Source organism: Halichoerus grypus, chromosome 1 (assembly GCF_964656455.1).
Source record: "Halichoerus grypus chromosome 1, mHalGry1.hap1.1, whole genome shotgun sequence".
Classification (NCBI taxonomy): Eukaryota; Metazoa; Chordata; class Mammalia; order Carnivora; family Phocidae; genus Halichoerus; species Halichoerus grypus.
Genome location: NC_135712.1, coordinates 185,523,794 through 185,545,249, shown reverse-complemented (window position 1 = coordinate 185,545,249; position 21,456 = coordinate 185,523,794). Strand labels below are relative to the sequence as shown.

At 44.3% G+C, this 21,456-nt stretch overlaps 1 protein-coding gene across 3 annotated transcripts in view; it reads right to left on the bottom strand.

Moving 5' to 3' along the window:
* The window catches only part of PRICKLE2 (prickle planar cell polarity protein 2), a 313,543-nt gene that overhangs the window by 97,237 nt on the left and 194,850 nt on the right, over window positions 1-21,456 (bottom strand). Inside the window, exon 1 of one of the 3 annotated variants that reach the window (XM_036117114.2) lies at window positions 14,903-19,653. The exons of the other annotated variants lie outside the window; for them this stretch is intronic. The gene's annotated coding sequence lies outside the window, so the exon portion shown is untranslated. Of the gene's footprint in view, window positions 1-14,902; window positions 19,654-21,456 lie in introns of those variants that run through there. 3 annotated transcript variants of the gene reach the window in all.

Below are 21,456 nucleotides of genomic sequence, written 5' to 3'. Positions count from 1 at the left end.
TCCAGCGGCTCTGGCCATCTGCACCAAGAGGAGCTTCTCTTTCCCAGGTGCTGCAAAGGTGGCTGAGGATAATTTTCAGTGTAATATGTCAATTCATATTTCCATGAGCAAACATACACAGCTCCCTACTCTGAATTTATCTTGTAATTTCTGAGCAGTGGAAACACATTCCCTTTGAAAAATAAACCTCCTGCATGACCTCTCTTAGAAAAACTTCTTTTCAACCTCTCTTACCATACTTTGATTTAGGGGTAGGACGTCTCAAACTGAGGGACAATGCCTTAGACTGGCTGTCCCCATAATCAGATCCTCAGGAGGTATCTGAGTATAAAGAATCATAGGGGTTGATCCCCAAAAAGTCCTGACAAGGAAATTGAAAAGGGAACTGGGCGAAGGGAAGGATGCCAACATAAGGTGAGGTCATGAGCAGGCTGCAGCGTTGGGCAACAGTGACCCATTTCAGTTGAGGAGCTATGGAAGATGGTTTGAAACACTCCTCAGAAATGTATCACTGGAGAGTCCAAGAGGCAGAGGTGGTTATCCACCAATCACAAACTGGGTGAGGACTGCACCTGGAGCCCCTCGGCTTACCCACAGGCAAGACGGGGACAGGACCCATGGGTCACAGTAAACTGGGCTGGTAAGTGCCAAGGGGGAAAAATATGTTTGCTGCAAGCAGCTTCATTTATTAAACAATAATTCACTGAACATCTATGTACTATACATCCCAGGAGGTATTGTGAGGGATTAAAATGAAACAACAACAACAAAAAAAAACAAGAGTCCCTGTCTGACTGGGACACAAAGATATAGTCACAAAGAGCTAAACCATACATATCAAAGTGAAGAGTTCTTTGGGGGGATACTGAGGAGAATGTCCTTGTTTCGAGGAGACAGATGCTGAAATATGATCAGGTAAAGGATGTTTGTCATTTATTTTCACACGGGTAAGCTAGAATATTAATAATATATATGCATGTGTGGGGAGAGAGAGAGGGACAACATGTAGCAAATGTGGCAGAATGTTAACAGAGAAATCTAGAAGAATGTATAGAAGTTCACTGCACTGTTCTGGAAACAACTATGTAACACTGCAGTTTTTCAAAATAATTCGTTTTAAGACAAACCAACTAGAAAGTCACTTTCTGCGACTTTGCTGTTAGGAGAGTTATTAACAGAAAACCTACCATGTGTCAGGCACTGTGCTACAGAGAGCTCCTGGTTACCAAAGAGTCAGGGAGGGCTTGAGGAAGCTGGACCTAAATGTTGCCAAGTAGGAGGATACTAAGCAAAAAGAGAAAGAAGAATATTCCCAACAGGTGAATAAAAGACATGGAGGTGGGAGAGAACACGGTGTCATCAAGATATGGAGAGGAGTCAAAGATGGCGGCAAGAGGGCAGGTGGAGAATTACACACAACAGTCCATGTGAAGGAGTGTTGACTTCATTGTAAAAACGTTCCCTGGCCAGTGAGGAATCTGCCTACCAAACACACAGCTAGCTAATTCAGCATCATAATGAGTACACACAGTGAGCCCTCAAAGGAGAGGAGCTTGGCCACGGATGGTGTCTCCATGGCAACACGTGCTACCTACATCACTGCATCCCCAGGAAAGGCTATGGGTATCTAGAGAAGCTCTGATTTCCTTAGCTGCCTGTGAGACCCACTGCTCTGTGAAGAATACACCAAGGTAGACAGAATGGTTGCTCTTTCTGGAAGAATTCTTCAACTTCACTTTGTCCACATGCTAACTGTGATTCTATGACACATATGTTTTGCTTCGTTGGTCACTGAGCAGAGTAAGTTCCAAGAGCGCCTCCTTTCCAGATGAGTCCTTCAGGAGAATAGTTTCTGAGGAAGTAACTGCAAATTAAATTCTAACACTCACCTCCAAACTTCATGGCAAGGACCAAAAGACTCCACAAAGTATCTCTTTGTTTGCCTTCTTCTTCCATGCCATCTGCTGAACTACTTGTCTAGACTCTACCTCCCTTGTAGAAGAAGTTGGCTAATCTCAGGAAGACAAGATCTGAGGCATTAAATATTGATTGCCTAAGTACTTAAAGGCAGGATCTAGTGTAATGCATTAAGATCTTAGATTCTGGAGGCACACTGACTTGGGTTCAAATCCTAACTCCACCATGTCATCGCCTTGCTGCTAGGATTACAGTGGATACACACAGCATGCTTCAGGTGTGAAACCTGACTAGTTGCCAGTATGTCACGTCCTATGCTATGTGGAAGGAAAGAAAATAAAACAAGTAAAAGCAATCATGATCCCTGTTCTCTAGAAGTTAATCTAGACCCTACTAATGTATTCCAGTTAGGATAGAAAATGGATCAATGGAAAAGAGGGAGCAAATAAGTCCTTTCTATAAGTCTTTATTAAACACCTACTATATACTTAAAGGTGTGCTGGACTAAGCAAGTAACTTGATTACTATCCTTACCGAAGGATTACTTATCTTTAGCATGCTTTTAATATTTCAAGGTCACACAAATGACCTTCTTTTCTCACCAAAATACAATAAGATAGAACAGATTACATATTAAATTACTGACCCCTGGACTAATCAAACACTTTAGAGCACACCATGCATTTTACCCTTTGAATTACCTTTTTGAACCTCTACAAGGTTAATGAGAATAGCAAGGGCTATTATTGCCCTTTTATTTATTTATTTATTTATTTATTTATTTATTTATTTATTTTTAAAGATTTTTATTTATTTATTTGAGAGAGAGAATGAGATAGAGAGAGAGAGAGCATGAGAGGGGGGAGGGTCAGAGAGAGAAGCAGACTCCCTGCTGAGCAGGGAGCCCGACGTGGGACTCGATCCCGGGACTCCAGGATCATGACCTGAGCCGAAGGCAGTCGCTTAACCAACTGAGCCACCCAGGCGCCCTATTATTGCCCTTTTAGAGATAAAGAAAGTGAAGCTCAGAGATGCCAAGTGCTATGGCTGGAAGTGTCTAGAACCCCAAATACTTTTTTTTTTCCTGAGCAGGGGAAGTAAAGTCCATTCGGTTCCATTTCTAGGGTATGACCTCCCCAACCTTCCTTTTCTTTTTTAAATTAATTAATTTATTTGAGAGAGAGAGAGAGAGCTCATGTAGGGGAAGGGGCAGAGGGAGAGGGAGAGCGAGAATATCCAGCAGATTCCCCACTGAACTTGGAGCCTGACGGGGTGCTTAATCTCACGACCCTGAGACCATGACCTGCGCTGAAATCAAGAGTCGGACGCTCAACTGACTGAGCCACCTAGGCGCCCTCCAACTTTTCTTTTTAAGAAAATATTTTCTGATTGTATGCTGGGTACTTTCCACAGTTCCTTATTCAATCCTCAAAGCACAGTATGAGATGGAAATTATCATTATTGTTCTCATTTTACAGATGGGAAAACCAAGGCTCAAAGCGTTTCTGGAACTTCACCCCAGCTCCCATGGCCAGGAGGTGATGAAAACGGGAATCCAAACCGAGATCTGTTGCACTCCAGAGCCCTTCACCAAACACCTGAATGCCTTTTTGATGCCCTTTCAGACTGACGGCACCGGTCCCCTAATCCATGTAAAACAAGTTGTGCTTTTCTCCGTGTTCACATAGAGACCCCCAAATCACTGGCAGGTCATAGGAAATTCTTAAGTGGCTGCTTATTAATAACATTTTCAGTTTATGTTAGGCTGCCTTTCATCCAGGGGAACTCAGCCAGCTCCACACACAGAGAACCACTGAAATCCAGCCATTTCTGGTATGGCGGTGGGCCAGCTGCCAACAGCATCCCTCAGGGGCTTGGCTTGCAGGATTCTGGCAATGGTCACACCCTTCAAAACTTGACAGGGGCCCTTTAATATCCGTGCTGAAGGGCTTGAGGCAGAAACTTCCCAGAAATCCATGTTCCTCAGTGAATGAGGCCAAAGGATCAAGACAACCCCGGCAGATTTGGGAGACAAGAACATCAAGAAACTGGGTGTTTACCAAATACCGAAGCTGGAAGTTAAGCCCCTTGATTCAGACTGAGTCAGACACAATAGGGAAAGATGTTATTTTCAGGAGAGACCTGGCTTCAGTCAAGTCCAAGGGAAAACAAAACAAATTTCTCAGGGTTTCCCACAGCGGGAGGCTAGGCAAAAGAGGCAAGATGCTGACTTCCCTTCCATGGAAGCTGGATCCATGGAACGGTTTTTGTGGTTTTGTTCTGAGCCACAGCTAGTTTCCTCATTCTGCAACAGCGAGAGGACAGGGGGAAGTACATAGAAAGAAAATAACATTTCCTAGTTTCATATTTTATTGGAAAGAAGCCCTTGATGGATTGAATTCACATGGTCTACAGGAGTAAGGGTTTGAAAATACTTAAGAATTTGTTATATTCAGATTTTGACAAGGTGATGGTTGAAGAATGTATGCCCCCTGGACGTACCCCCACCCCCAAAGCCTATTGGAAATAGCCACACCCACACACTTTTGGCATAGTTGTCACCATGAACAATGGTCCAGACTGTGGACTTCCTCGGTGTATGGATGAGTCTCGGTCATTTCTTCATTAGCTCTTCTCACTATTCCTGCCTTTACTCTTGTAGTCCAATTCACCACGACCTCCTGCCTCGGCTATTGTAACAGCCTACTCTTCTAATTCCCGGCTTCCAGCCGTGCCCTTCTAGAATCTATTTTCCACCAGCTGTTTGTTTTTAAAACAAGGGAGACAACACTCAAGTCTCCTGCTTAAACTGCTGGTTCCCAATGCAATCAGAATGAAGTATACTCTCCTTAACCCTGGCCACAAGATCCAATGTAATCTGCCCCCTTCCTCTCTCTCGAACTTTATTTTGTCCCACTCTCCACAGAGTCTACTGTGTTTTAGCTACATTGACCTTTAATTTGTCCTCTGAACTTGCCAAGGCCATCCTTCTCTTAGGATCTTTGCAGCGGCTTTTCCTCTGCCTGGAACATCCTTCCCTGCACTCTTTATGAGCTGGCTTACTCTTCACCATTCACTTCATTCAGACTCACCTCCACCAAGGACGCTCCAGAAAGTAGCCCACTTCCTTCCTTCTCATTCACTCGCTGTTCTATTACCCTTCAATTTTTTTCTTAACATTTGTCACGCTCAGAAACTGTCTTATTTGTCGATGTCTCCATTACGCTTTTCCCACTATAATGTAAATTCTACAAAGTCAAGGAGCTTATCTTATATCTAGAACAATAAGCATTCAATAGGTATAGTCTTTAAAATGTTGAATCTTTAATGCCCAGCTCAGAATCTAGCTTGGCAGTTCTCAACCAGAAGGCTCTGAACCTTTCATGGCCATGCACAAGATTATGATTGCTGTGTAAAATTTTCTTTTCTTTATACTTATTTTTTTGCAATAACTGAAAATGTATATTGTTACCATGATGCCAGAAATGCAGAGTGTGAGTCTACTATTCACACAATCAGTAGTATGTCATCAAAATCATACCAAAGAAAGACTGCCTTTTTCCTGGATTAAATGAAAGTAGGCAAAGAGGAAGGTAAGGGCAGAGAAGAAAGTATTTATTGTTGAGAATGACTGAGAATCGAACCATAACTAGAGTGTAATTTAATTCTGTTAAGTGTATTGCAAAATGTCAAGTTTTTGAAAGAATGCCTTGAATATACCGAAAGACAGAAAACCCCTGACCTAACCCAAAGCAAATGTTCAAAAAATTGTTCAAGTGTTAAATGAATACTAAAAAGTCTCTGAAACACAGAAGAAACAAGGACTGCCATGGCCTTGGCACCTGAGACTGCAGACCTGAATTTACCCATCTGTAAAACGAAAGAGATCCAGGTAATTCTCCTCTGTGGATCCAGGTATCCACAGAGCTTAACATTAGCTCTTGGGTAGCCATGCAGAAAAGTGGTGTGCTTCCTTCCACAGAGCAGGAGGAGAGTTTTTTCCAGTCACTTAGTAACCTTTAGAGATTTTCCTGGATGAGGTTACAACCATCTACCATCTAGTTTAGCAGTTCTTATCTTTTGGGTTACTTTATGTCTTTAGGAATCTGATGAAGGCTGAGATCCTCTCCCTTTAAAAAAAACATACACACGCGAAAAACCCCACATATATACATTCACAGAAATTTTTGCATTTAATTTCAAAAAGTTCATCAATTTTTGCTGGTCCTTTGGTACTCCTGGATTCCAAGTTTAAAACACCTGGTTTCGAGAACTGGTTGAGCATAGAAGGCCTTCTCTGCTAATCCCCACAGGGCCTGAGACAGCGCCTTCCATGTTGCTGATGTTCTATTTCTCACTCTCTTTTACAAATTCAAAATAGCAAATGATATCATAGTTACCACTTAGGAAGCCGAACCTTAGCAATTCAATGGTACAGAATTTAAAACAACTTTTAAGCATGGCCAGGGAAAACCACAGTGGTGTTTAGGCAGCAGCTCAGGCAGCGGAACTGACAAAGGGAAGGGAAGGCAGGTTTAAGCCAGTCTGATCAGTCGAGCCCAGTGCTTAGGTTGCTTTCCACCTACTCATCTTTCAGAAGCCATTCTAGCAGGAACCCGAGCTCCCGTTGTTGGGAGAGGAATATGTGAATTCTTTGCTTTGCATTTTCACCCCACTTCCTAATGAGGCAGGTGTTGCAGTGTCCTAACCTGCACAGAAAGCATGAGAGACGGGTGGGGGGGCTCACTGTTCCAGCTGGTGGCAAGCATCTAGTCTAGACCAGCTTTTCAGGCGACTTCTGACATGACGAACTCAAACGCAAGGAGTAAACTTAAGCAGTCATTTAAACCGACTCCCCGTTCTTGATTGATAAGCTGTCAGGGGACAGGGCTTTAGCCGAGCGCTGTGCAGTTGCTGAGCCAAAAGCAGCCATTTCCTCTGCAGGGTCACCTACCCAATGGCTGAACCGCCCAGAGGATGTCTACAGAAAGCAGGTCATTGTAACGTGGGTATTCCTCCAGGAGCATCATAGCAGGAAAGCTGGAGAAAGACTCTGCATTCACTGGTGATGAAAAGTGACAGGAACCTTAAAAACGCTCACCAAATTAATCAGAACAACAGGATGCATATCCCAGAGAAAGGAGAAAAACTCTATTAAAACTTGAATTAACTAAAAATTCAATGAACTCAGACTTTCAATAGGCCTGCAGCTTGTCCACTTTGGGGAGGGAAGAATAAAATGTGGAGCACGTGGAAAACAGAATTTCTTCCTTGCATGTCTAAGCAATTAGGTGTTTAATACATAGTTACCAAACTGAAAAGAGAATCAACCTTCAGGGAGTTTTTAAGGGTCGACATTGCGTGCAGGTTAAATCCCTTGGGCCAACTCCAACGGATGGGTACGGGCTGCCTGGCGTGGTGGGTTGAGAACAATTCAAAGATTCTGTTGGGATGTGACGAACAGATTGTAGGGTTTCATCAGTGAGGTCTGCAATGGACCAGGGAGACGGGGGCCTGGTGATGCAGGTGCCAGGCATTTGCCTCGCTAACTCTACAGTCAGGATGTTTCTAAGAACAGAGTTCATACATGGGTACACATTCACGTGAGAATAATTTTCCCATCTGAAGAAGACTGCCGCTAGCAGTCAAATAGAAGCTTCTGGGGAATAACAGGGAGGAGTGAGAGAAGAAAGCAGACATATGCTTAGCCTGCCAGATCGCAGCCTGGTGTCCAGTGAGGTGACAGATATCAAATTCAAAGGATGTTCGCAGTCAACCTCTTACGACTTCCACTGGAAGAACAAATTCACTGGGAATTCATGTTCAGGATAATAATTTACATGGCTGCCATGTCCTAAACCACAAGAAACATGCAGCTGGGCAACCCTGCTCTTCCTATCGAGGTAGAAAAGTGATTGGGTATATTTTCTAAATTGGCAAAAATAAGACAGGAAACTAACTTGTATTTCATTGCAAATAGCCAAAACCTCAGTTAATCAGAATGCCTCATTCCTCTGAATAATCCTCTTCGGGAACATTTTTTGGGGGACTAGCTGAACTACCTGGGACAACACAGCAAACACCTGTGCTCTTCAAAACTTCACAAAGCATTTGACTTTAATTTACATAAATTGGAACATTTGTCACTTAAGACAAATACAACCTCATCTGGAAAACACTTCATCTACCTCTTCTAATTTCAGGTGTCCTAAATACTTAGGTGAGCATACCAAAGAAATGAATATATTTATTTATATGATATGTTTTATGTAAAACACACACACATACACACAAGTAAGTTCCAAGATCTTTCCCATCTATCATCTTTTTTTTTTTAAGATTTTATTTATTTATTTGACAGAGAGAGGCACAGCAAGAGAGCGAACACAAGCAGGGGGAGTGGGAGAGGGAAAGGAAGGCTTCCCGCTGAGCAGGGAGCCCGATGCGGGGCTCGATTCCAGGACCCTGGGATCATGACCTGAGCCGAAGGCAGACGCTTAACAACTGAGTCACCCAGGCGCCCCTCCCATCTATCATCTCTATGAGCTGTGAAGGCTCCAGACTCAGATGGTACAACTCAAATCCCAGGCTGACATTTATAAGCTGTGGACCTTGGGCAAGTTATTTAACCTCTTTGTGCTTAGCTTCTATAGAATACAGATGATAACAGACTCTACCTCGTAAGGTTATCACGAGTATGAAATAAGATCCAGCACACACAAGAGTGAGCACAATGCCTGGCATTTGATGTTAGTTATTATTTTTATAACTCTGAAGGAGAAACTCCATAAGAGCTGAGTGGTTTCTTTGAGGTTTACTCAAATATATAATTGGGATTAGAACCTGGGATTTCTGAATTTAGTTAAATTTTCTTTCCTCTGCAGCACTCGATGCCTGTTAGAAAGATGGCTAAGAAGGAGCAGCATTGGCATAACCAGGGAGTGTGTTAAAAATGCTGAGTCTGAATTTTAGCAACACCCCAAGGTGTATACACATTCGACCCAAGCAGCCTTCCTCTCTGGCACTCTGTGGGATGCTTGCATACGTAACAGCCCCGGAGGGCTTCTAGGAGTGAACGAGCAACACCAACACACGGTGAGGTGCATGCACCCCCTCTTCACTAGTGTGAAACGTCCAAAGGTCAGATGTTTCTCCAGGAAGCTCTAAGTCATTCTCTGGAGAGCTACTGCTTCTCATCTTGCAGCACATATTCACAACACAGAGGGGTCAGGTCCTGATAGAAAACCTGACCTTTTAGTTCTCTGCGCCAGAGCAGCCAACAGGGCAAATCACACGCCTCCACCGACAAGGCTGAGTTCATTCTCAAAGTTCACACTCATCAAGGTCAGTGCTGGAAGAGAACTTATAGATTATTTGATTCAGGACCTTCATTTTAGGGATGAAAGAACAGAAGCTCAGAAAGGGAAACACATACGTTCTAGTTAGAACCTGATGTGCATGCAACTAGGGGTCGAAAACTAACAAGCATGGCCCCTCTCTCTCTACACTCCGACTGGGTTTGCCCACGTTCGCTTACAATTTTAGCACGGCAGAACTTCCCACGCTGCCTCTCGTCCACCCAAGGGCTGCTTCCACTGGCCTTTAGCTTTTACTCCTCACCTCAGTGTGCCTTAACTGACTTTCCAACCAACCTCCCTTCCATTCTAAAAGCCGCATTCAAAACCAGAGTTGACGCCACTGTGTTCTGTTTTAGGTCTGACAAATTCTCTTCCGTGTTTCTTCTAATCTTATCAAAAGATTAACTGAAAGGATTTTGAGGGGTGAATAATGAGATGTTTCTCAAATGAGAGATCCACAGAAATAATCTAGAAGGTAAAGAAAAAATATTTACAGTGGATGTTATGGTAAGAATGGCAGACATTATTCCAGCTTTGGGTGATGATTATCCTGGGTTTGAATCCCAATTTTACTCTTTACTGTCTGCATAACCTTGGGCAAGTCACTTAACTTCTAGCAGTCTTGGTTTCTTGACTATGAAATAGAGCTAATAATCCCTAGCTGCATAATTGCTGCAAGAATTAATAAGGCAAGGTATGTAAACCACATTATATGTCAGCTAGCACACAGTAGGTGCTCCATCTCTGATAGGTATTATTTTTTCTATACATTCACACAAACACTAACACAAAGACTATAAACAGATACACAGACAACCAAAACATACTTACACGTACACTTACAGCTACTCTGCAAACCTATCTGACCCTGTGACCATAGAAAGTATGGTTGTTTCTCAGCTGAGTTCTGGAACTTTCCTGAACAAGCATCTCTGAGGACTCACAACTGATGAATGGATGCCAAGAAAAGAGCTGGAAAAATGGCATCCTGCCCAGTTGAAATAAAATGCTAAGAATTCTTGTCCTAGTTACTTTTAACCCTGGATGGGGCTGGATGACATTTGCAAGGTTTGATTTAAGGAGCCCGGGAGGGGTGGGGGCTCTGAGGCCAGTGGTGCTCCCCGTGTGAGAGGAATGGAGGCAACGCAAGTCAGCCATCTATCATGAGGCATGAAGAGTGCCAGACTGTCAGAGGTACCAACCTGGGCTCCAGCTCTGTGCCACGTTCCAAGGACTAAATGATGCCTGTGATCCCTCCAGAGCCTCAGGATTGGTTTATATATAGCAGCTCAAATGCTAGAACCAGGAAGAAGGGGGATACCAGAAATCCCATTCTTCCTTCCTCCTTCAGGTTCACTCTGCTGTTCTGAGGCAGCGAGATTTGGGTTAACACTTTCCACTGTGAGGCCGGCCCTGACTTCCTTGAGGCCCCCACTTCCAACCAGTGAGGCTTCTCGATTCTGTGTCCCTTCTAGTGTCGTATCTCCTCTTCTGTGTCAGCGCTCAGAAAAGTTGAGTCTTTGGTTCAGCCAACCTGATTTTTCCAGACTTTATGGCCAAACATATACTGGAAGTTTACCATCTATACCCAGGTGCATATCGTACTTGAAAACGTGCTCTTTTTAATTAACACATTTTTCAAAATGGTCCATGGTGCTCTGGTGGAAAACACATACTGTGTTTAGCCACCAGTAAGGTTTGAGGATTTAAAATGGCTGCACTATGAGTTCTGTAGGACAGATGGGGAGAGGAATTTCTAGCTGAAGGAGAACAGAGGCTCCTGTCTTTGAGTTGCAACTTCATCCACAGGGAACCTTCAGCTTTACACTTTCATGGTGGATTGGAGATTGCTCTGATATTCTCCCAGCTGCTTCCGCATTCTGGCTTCCCTCCTCCCCTCCTCCTAACTCCTCCATCTAGTCCCCCACCCCCCACCCCCCTTTCTCTTTCCTTGCTTTCTCCCTCTGCCTTGTCCCCAGGGAAATAACAAAACGAGCAAGCCTCCGGGCTTCAGACTCCAAACAAAGAGCTGCTCCAACAACAGGCCAAAGGAAAAAGAAAACCTAGTCTCCAAACTCAACTGGCCAAGCCCCCAGTGAGATTTTGGAGGACTTCGGTTGCTGGAAACTCAGTGTGATCTTATCCAACATTTTCTTTTCTGCATCATCCAAACATGCGTGCAAGTGCACGCACACGCACACACGGACAAGGCATACAAACAAGAAAATTTCATTAAAAATCTTCACAGGTTGGGACCAGAGCAAAGTGGCAAGTGTCAGTTATGAACATCAATGAGGGAAACCGATTTTCCCAGGGCCTAGCCCCAAAGCTTCTCAGTTCTCCACAGTTCACGGTCACCAGCAATTACCTGATTTTTAAATACAACAGTTGGGGAGAGAGGGAAGAGAGAATGGTTTTCATGGGCCTTCAGACACAAAAGAAAAGTCCTCGGCCAAAAGAAAGCCACAATCCTGCCTGAGGGACAGACCATTTTCACTGGGGTGTGTTTGAAAACAACAGGGACGAGAGAGGACCATGTCTTGAGGCTTCTGAAGAGAGACATTGCTGCTAATTCAAGGCTGGCAGTGCGGTGCGGTGGTTAAAAGCTCTGTTCCAACTCCGAGCCTTTGGAATCGATGTGTAGTAGAAGCAACATTCTGCTAGGTCCCAAGCTTCATCACCAGTGTGTCATTTAAGGTAAGTGCCTTTCCCTCTGTGGCCTTAGTTTCCTCTGTCAAATGAGTATTTAAACTCCTACCTCCTGTTGTGCAGAGGTTGAGACTAAATGGGAAATATGAACATTATCGGCACCAGAAAGAAAATCCAACACCTTGCAGGTACCAAGAATTGGTCAAGGACATCACAGCCACCATTTCACGGCCATGCTATGTGTCCAGGGGAACTGATTTCCAATTTTCACATAAGGAAACCAAATTTCAGAGAGGTTAGGTAACTCTCTCAAGATCACATACACCAGCAGGAGATAATGGAGGTGGGCTGCTATCAAGGTATAAATACAAATCTCTAGGCAAAACACAACTTTCCTGAAAACCCATAGAAACCAAGAATGACCAACTCCCAATTCTGAGTCTCCTAAGGAAAAATTTTCTGCAAGACTCCTCTGGCTCCTTTGGTCACTTTTCATTTGTCCTTCAAACCCCTACGTTGGAGCTCCACTTCACCTAAATTTAAAAGAAAGATGTTGAGAAGAAAGGGAAAAAGAGCTGTCAAACTGAGTGACTAAAGTACACTCACTGGCATGAGGCGCGCACTCCCAAGTCTGGAAAAGACCTATCGTGTCAGCGGAGACCAAACACGGCCTATTCCTTTCTTCACAGCGCGTCTCCACACTGGAGCCACCCACACAGTGACATACACGCAGCCCTGTGACTTCTGAGGACCCAACCAGCAGATGAAGCCCACATCCAAAGGCCTCTCTGGATAGAGGAAAAAAAAAATGCAAAGTGTCTGCACTGAGCAGAAGAAAGAAAAGGACTGCCTCTCACATGCAAAGTTGGAACTGAAGAGGAATGTGAACAGAAATCCAGAAATGCGTCAATTCCAATTTGGATCCCACAGCTTTCTGCATGTGACTCGTCAGCTGCCAAAACAGGAGACCTTCTTTCGGCATGTCTGAGCCGCAGCTAGGGCTAAATGATTTTCGTGATGCCATCCGGTCACTCTGAGTTCTACAAAACACAGTAGCCCTGGATGATGCACTTGATTCTGTCAACTCGATCAATAGGGTGGAAAGTTCCCTTGCGTGGGAATGGATGTGGACATTTACGGTCACTGCTGATGGCACCTTTGCCACCAGTCACACCCCTCTGCAGACAAATGGATATAAACATATTGCCTTTCCGGTGGACCGTCTTGTTTTTAGCAACAATGCTTACGCCGATAGTGATAAAAAGGAAACAACGCCAGCAATAACAACGGCTAGCATTTACTGAGCATGAGCCCCATGGCCAGCACTGCGCTCCGTACGCCCTCTCATTAAATCCGTGTACCTAGCACACTGCCTTTAGGTCCTACTGGTCTCTCCATTACACAGACAGGGGACAACCCTCAGAGAGGTGGCTAGCTCTAAGTGTCTTCAGTGTTGTCTGAATCCAGAGTCTGTGCCCTTGGTCAGCATCCTTAAACAGTGCCTAACCTCTAAGTTCCCTTCTCATGCTTTAGGCTTCCATAAATGCATCTTCCTTCCTACATTTCTATTTATTCCCCTACACTGCATGGCAAACCTTTACAAACCTGCTATTCCAAACAATGTTATTTTATTATTTCTGGCTGCCCCGTGACTATTTATAGGCCGAAATGCCCAGTGGAGCCAACATGTTTTAATTTAAAAAAAGAACTTCCAAGGGGAAAGAGCATCTAATGGAAAGGCAAAACCTTTACAAGCACTCAAGGAGCCATTAAAATCCAAATTTCCAAAATATGGTAATTCTGTCAAAGTTGTGACTTACTCCGGAGCCCAGGGGGATACTCATCCTGACCCATCTGTGAAAGCCATCAGCAGCCAATAAACCTTCTGGGGAGCAGGATTAGAGCTGCCAATTCGGCCTCCAGCAAGGAGGCCAAGCTGCTTCGTTTAGTGCAAGTCTCGCGGAGATGGTTTAAAACAGTCTCTGGGAAGAGATGTTCCAGCAAAGCAAATTGCAGCCTCACAAGCTGCAGCTTTAGTACATGGCAGTCCATGCCGATACATTCACGGCACACTGGAGCCCTCCCCTGACTGTGGTCATGGATGCATGGCCTGGAAGCAGAACCCTCTCGCTGGGGAAATAATATATGTGCCTAAATTATACAAGAGCTGTGCTTGGACCGGCGGATGGCATCGCATCTGGTACAGATCACTTACCCTGGTGTGATTTGGCCCAGCCCAGCTTATTTATGGTTCATTAAATCCCGTCGGACCCCAGCATATTCTAAGACCACACAACAAAGAATAATGGGATTAAAGATCTGGATTTCATCGCAAGACCTCCACGGCAGATTAGTAATGCTACGACTGGTTTTTGGGAAACCAAGAGTGAGGAGCACTAACTAGGAGCACTCCTCCAAGAACCCAATGTCGAGAACACACTGAGTCATGTGTTTCAGCCCGGTAGTGCAGTCATCTTCAGGAGCTCTGTCACCATTTCCAACATGAAAGCACTGGGTATAATTCAACCTAAATTATTCAAGCACCATTTCTTTTACCTGGAAGTCTCAGCGAAGTCCTCCTTCCCCAGACCCTCTAACGGTTTCTGACATCCTGAGCAGAAATGAGTACTGTGCATGAACACTAGCAGGTGTTTGGTTTTTAAACCCTCCCCCCGCTTATGATTATTTTTTTTAAAGATAGCTGCACTTCTTCCACAGAACTGCTGCTTCTAAAGCAGGAAGACGATGACGGAAGTGTTTCTTCAGGACTCCCTACAGCTGTGACATGTCACTTTGCAAGTGAGCTTTCTAATCAGCATTGAAAAGGTAAGGTGCCAGAGGACCACTAAAAATGTCACTTGCCTAAGATAATGGAGCTGTGAGAACCCCTCCTCATGCAAATCATTTACATCCAGCTTTCTCATCCTCCCTAGAAAATACACAGTTTTTTAATATGTGAATTAGAACAAAATTCTTACCTATCTCCAGGGAGGATAAAATGCCCAGTTTCAGGGGGCCTGGGGAAAGCTTCCACCAGACCCTCTAAGCTTGTCAATTGCCACAGTTCACTTTCTCCCCAGGTCTGGCTTCTAAGAACGTAAGCAAGACCGCAGGCAGCCAAAGCATCTTCTTCTGGAAACTCTTCTCAAAATCTAGACCCTTCCAGAAGCCAGAAGCAGGCTCAAGGCGGAGCTGCTCTGCACGCGCTCACGGAAAACAGCACTGCTAGATGGAGACCCTGCTGGGCACCCACCGAGCAAGGAAAAAAAAAAAAAAAAAGTGTGACTTCTACCCTTCCTTTGGATCCGACTGCCTTCCTGAGAACCCAGCTTCTCAATCTGCAGGAAGTCACGGACCCCGGCTTCAGCGTCACCAACCGATCCCGAGCAAGACCCGGGGCGACCAGTCAGCTGGTCACAGAGCCCAAGACACGGAACCAGGAAATGTACAGCTCGGCCAAAAAAAAAATAATAATAACTGCCGTAGGAGAGGCTGGTTGGTGCCGGAGAAGTCGCTGTTGCAGTGCCCGCATCCTCCGCATGCTAATGAAGCCGTGACGTCAGCAAGTCAGTCACGGCATCTGGCCGTCCCGTCCCGCTGCCCAGCACCGAGATTTATTTACACGTAAATTAGGCTCGCCTTCCAAATCAATAATCCCCAAGCCAGGGAGATGGGGGAAAAAAGCCTTCCTGGGAAGCAAAGTCCCTAGCTCTGCAACCCCCCGAAGGAGTACAAAAATATCACACGTAAGAAGACAGGCTTTAAAGATATACACCTATTTTTTTTTTTTTTTTTCTTTTTAGAGGCTGTGCTCCTATGTGCCGGGGATCGGATCTGGGCACAGTTATCAACCTGAGAGCCTGTTTTAGATTATATGCTGCATCAACCCAGGAGTGGAATCCAAGCTTGTTTTTTCCCTCCCCGCCCCCCCCAACCCCAAAACTGTGTGGAGACTTCAAATGCCTGTACTTTCTTTTCTCTCTTTAACTTTGATTTCTCGGTGTTTGCTGGCTGGAGACTACGTCATCCTTGAATTTTTGTGCATGCCGGAAATTAAACACAAGACTACTTTCCTCAGGTGCTTGGGTGATGAATTAGTCATTCCCTCCCTCAAGCCCTGACCCTAGCTCCCTAGCTCCTCCTGAGTATAAGAGATGACAAAGCATAAATCAGCCCAGGGGTATTTGAGGGCCCTTAGACCCTTAGAGAGCACTGCTTCCATTTCTCCATTTTACAGATTACAAAACTGAGGTTTGAGTAGAGGAGGGCTTTTTTCCCCCACAGTCACACTGGGACTTCAGCAAGGATAGGCTAGAACCATATTTCCTGAATCCCAGACTGCAACTTCGTTAAACACCTTTGGGTCTCTAATATCCCATTCACTGCTCCAAGAGAGGCCTATCCAAGCAATCACCAAGAAGGAACTCCACAGAGCTGGGGAGTCCTGGGTTCGAATTCTTTAATTTCTGCAAGTGATGTGACCTTGGACTAGTAACTTAACTCCTGAGGTCTTTAATTTCTTCATCTGTACTGTCCCTTCATTCAAGAAGTATCTGCGGAGCCCCTTACTCTGTGCCATGCGCTGTTCTAAGGACTAGGTATAGATACGTTTGCTCTCTCCTAGCTCATATTCTAGTGAGAGCAAGGAAGAAGTGTTGAATGCAACTGTAGTGAGGATTGACACAATGTCACACTCCATAAATAACAGTGATTTCTGACATTCTGGATGAAGTCAGAAAAAAATCACCAAGGCCTTCTTTCCACTAGGATGGTCATTGTTTCTATCTTCTATTTCCACGGTCACCTCTTCTTCTTGTTTAAAATCAAGTGTTCTTTCAATGCTGCCTATGCAGTATGCTGGGCCAGGCGAGAGGCAAGCGCAAGCCAACATTCTTGCCCCTGTGCTTGTGATAAGGAAGTGCTGTGGGTTCCTTAGGTGAAGGCTGAGGGAGGGGCTGGGGAAGCTGGGAGAGAGGTGTATTCTATCGTGCACAGAAGCGTCCCCCAGGACAAAGCAGCCAGCCCGGCTCCTTGCCCACACTCCTCCGCCTGAAGAACCCACTCTGATGAGCTCTGCCCTTCCAGTGGGAGTTCCTGAAGCTTCAAATGAATTTCTTTGTTAGATGTGGGGAAGTTAAATGATGTCTTTTGTTATACGTAATTGTATTAATAATGCCCTATAACTTCTTTCAGAATGCTTCTCTTCGGTTCAGAGAAGACCTTTCATGGTGAAAATCATGGGACCTGCTCTAACTTGGCACTAACTGAAACAGAATACGAACAAATGAGTCACACTCCACTTCAGGTGTCCATCATGCAGAACTCAGAGCATGCGTGGAAGTGGATAGTCCCCCTAGACCTTAATATCCTTCAAGGAGGAGATGAGCAAATACAACAATTTGGGGCCACCAACGGCAAGGAGGCATCCTACTCTGGTGTGGCCATGGAGAAGTCGCTTCGACTTTCTATGCCCCTGTCCCAGTTTCTTCACCTGAAGATGGGCCCACTACTCTCTGATGGGCTTATGATCATATGAGAATTATGAGAAGCCATTCACAAGTGATTAACAGTGAAGCAATGACGAGGAAAGCTGGCCCAGGACTACCAACTTCACGAGAGTTAACAACAGAACATGGGGTCTGGCAAGGATGGCCTGGGGACAGACCCTGGCTCTGACATTTGCTAACTGTATGATTTGGGGCGAGAGGTTTTCATCTATAACAGGAGGGACAAGAACAGTGCCTACCTTTGCAGGGCTCTTTAGAGAATCAAACGATCCTCAGCATGAAGCATTGAGCACTGAGCCTAGCACACAGCAAACGTTCAATAAACGTGAGCTCTTGGTACTGGACATAATGATGCCTTCACTGTTAAATTTGGCACTGATTAGTAAACTGACTAGACAAACTTCAAAAGATGGGAGGAGGTCAGTCAATGTAGATGGCAAAATCATCCCCACTTCCAGGGTATAATCCAAAGTTCCACCTAATGTGGGCGAACTGCTGACATGCACTTCACATGAAACAACAGACATTTGCAAGGGCTGTGAAACTAGGGAAGAAAGCAGTAAAAATGACCAACAGGCACTAGAGGCCTCCCCCTCTGAAGCTGCACAAGAGGGCAAGACAGCTAGATTTCTGGGAAGCATGGACACTTCATTCATTCATGTATCCCTTCACTCATTAAATGAGCTCCTACTATTTGTCCGTCACTGTGTTAGGCCTGAGGGACATCATGGTGACCAAGACAGACACGAGTCCTGCCTTAAAAAAGTTTAGCAATGAGAGGGGAAGACAATTAAGCAAGCAATTAGAGTGAGTGTGATGCATGTCAGGATAGGGCACGTGCAGGGTTCTGGAAGGTCTAACTGCAGTCAGGAGAGGGATGGTGCAAAAGCACGTTGCTGAGGTCCTTGTGATGGCACATTGAGCACAGCTTAGTGATGGGGACCCTGGAGATCTATGCATATCCTTGTACAGATTATTGAAATAATAAAGCCCACGGATCAGTAATGCCTCATGACAAGTATTTTCATCCTGGACACCATCCTACTCAGGATTTTTCGAAAATAAACTGCTAGGTATTAGACAAGGTGAGACCCCAACTGCTTGGAAATTTCAGAGACCTCATAAATGGGGACAAACCTCACACTGGTTTTTACAAAAACAGAGTGAAATTCCACAGTTATGACCACAAACTTCTTGGCAGGGGGTGGCACGGAGAACAGGCAATACATATGAGACACTCAATCAAGTATTTATTGGGGATCTGTGAAATTCAGGACACTCTTTTGAGACAAGGACACAACTGCTGACCTTCAGAACTTTCTATTTAGACAGAAAATAAGATATTCACATAAGTGGCCAGAACTGCACAGAGTGAATAGGAAGAGAGACGCAGAAGACTAGATTCATTGTGGCTGAGGTGATCAGAAATCAGGAAAAGTATGACTTGAGTTCTGTTGAAGGTCAAAAATAATCTTTTTTTTTTCCCCCTGGAATGAGAAAACAGTTTTATGGGGGGTGGGGGGGAAGGCCTTACCCAGCATGACACAATATCCAGAAGCCATAAATGAAAAGTCTGCTATAATCACCAAGGTTAAATGTGAGCTGCTAGAGAAGGTGTTGCAGGCAGGAGGAAGAACACAGATACGAGAGAAAAGTGTTAGCACCCATGCAGAATTAAAGACTTGTCTGCTAGGGCACAAGACAGCAGAACAGTACCAACGGGATGCGGGCAGGGGCTGACAAAGAGGGCGCTCCTGACATTGACGAACATCAAATCAGCTTCACACTCTAACCAGCATCCGTCAAAATCTTGTTAGAGGAGTACGGGGAGGGGGCAGTGAATCACTGCTGGTGGGCTCACAGAAGAGACGGGGAAATGACAGGGGAACAGTGGCCCCTGAGATGAAGGGCTCTGTGGAGGACAGTCCTAATGAACAGCTTTTTATCTCCACTTCCGGAGGTGTTAAAATAAGACGCAATGGATTTGAAATGAACTAAAGAGGGATTTCACTCCGACTCAAGAAGACTTTTGAATACGGAGATGATAAGAACCGGTGTTGGTCACTCAGAGCAATGGCAGGGACTTGGTCTCAGGAACACCTGAAAAAGAGAAAGACGGGGGCACCTGGTGGCGCAGGAGGTTACATGTCTGACTCTTGATTTTGGCTCAGGTCATGAGTTCAGGGTTGTGAGATTGAGCCCCGTGTCAGGCTCTGCGCTGGGCATGGAGCCTGCTTGGGATTCTCTCTCTCCCTCGGCCCCTCTGCCCGTCTCCCCACTCTATCTCTTAAAAAAAAAAAAAAAAAAAAAAAGAGAGAGAGAGATAGAAAGACAGCACCAGTCCTAGCTAGTTTAGATTAGTACCTCCTGGCCCTGCTACTGTGAAATCCTAATTACTATAAGGGATATTACCAAAGTTTCAAAGCATGTATCTAACGAAAGTCAAAAGTTCATTTAAGTTTATTTTATTAAAAAAGATGTATGGGCAGAATATACATATTACATATGTACTTATAGTTTATAATTTAATTTTATGATTATGATTTATAATTACATATATAGTATGTATAATACATATTCTACATACTCTATATACATAATTTTAAAGAATATTCTTCAAAACTTTATACATACATACATATATATGCACACAAATGCATAGTTTTATATAGTTTTAAATGATCCTCAAATCTCAAAATCCAGTAACTTTTTTAAAATGGGGCCGAGGAGGCTGACAAAGAATTGTTTTATTAGCTGGGATAGGCTGGACTCTGATGCAGTAACAAACAACTGTAATTCAGTGGTTTAACAACAAGAACTGATCTCACACTCATGCAAAGTTGGCTGGAGGGGCAGAGTCTCTGCAGCCAGTGACTGAGGGATCCAGTCAGCTTCCTTCTTGTGTTTCTGTGGTCTCAACACCTAATTTCTGGAGGTGCTTTTAGGTGCTTTAGCCTGGAGGCAAATGACATCACCTCTATTGGTCGAACTTGTCACATGACCTCACCCAACTGCAAGGGGGCTGGGAAGTATATGCCCCGGAGGAAGAGGAAATAAGAGACCCTGGGGAACCCTGGTAACATTCACCACAGCTGTCAATTTTTATCTTTGCCATGTAAATCCATCAGCACAATATACTAAAACCATAGTGTCTTAAAACAAAGGGAGGTTGAACATCAAAAAATGATGACAGTTCTAAATGAATGCTAGAGATCAAGGATGCATCTGCTTTGCTCCAAAAAAGAAAAACGACGACAAAAAACCCACATTCTAGATTTGTAATAACTCTCAAGCAACAACAATCAACCCACGTAACCATATGGAAAATCAACTTGTGAGATTTCTGTAGTGCAGGTAAGATACATGTGGGGCTCACCAAGTGCAGGTAAAGATAAATAAGGCACCCACAAAAGTGGGGCTGCTTCATGAAAAAGAAACGCTCCAAGGAGATTCCCCTCCAGTTTCTAACCACTTTTCCAATTAGGACTTACAATAAAACATCTGCCTCCTGCAACAGAAAGACCTGAATTCCAATTTGGCTCTATGACCTCCTACCTACATGACTTGGCAAGAACAGCCACTCATCTTTTCTAAGCCTCAATTTCCCCATCTATAAAATGGAGAGAGACATCTATCTACCAGTAGTGCCAACAAGATGAGCTGAGTTAAAGTATATAAAGTACTTTGAAGACTAGTGCCTAGCATAGAGTTAGTGTTAATGTTACTCCTGACTTGGTTTTCAGACAAGGGAGCAAGAATGAGAGGTGCAAACATAAATTATAAAATTGTTCATGACAGACATAAGGATTGACCCACCCCGAGCACCCCTTCTTTCTTGCCTATTTGTTCAAGACTCCATATCATCAATGTTTCTCAGACCACAGACACATTTCTAAATCTTGTGAAAAATAATCCAGCACACTTTAAATTAAAAAAAAAAAAAAAAAAGGCCTTCCTTTCTCCTTTCTGCCATTTTAGGAATGTTCCTCATCTCAGACATTTTAATTATTCTTGATCCCGATAAT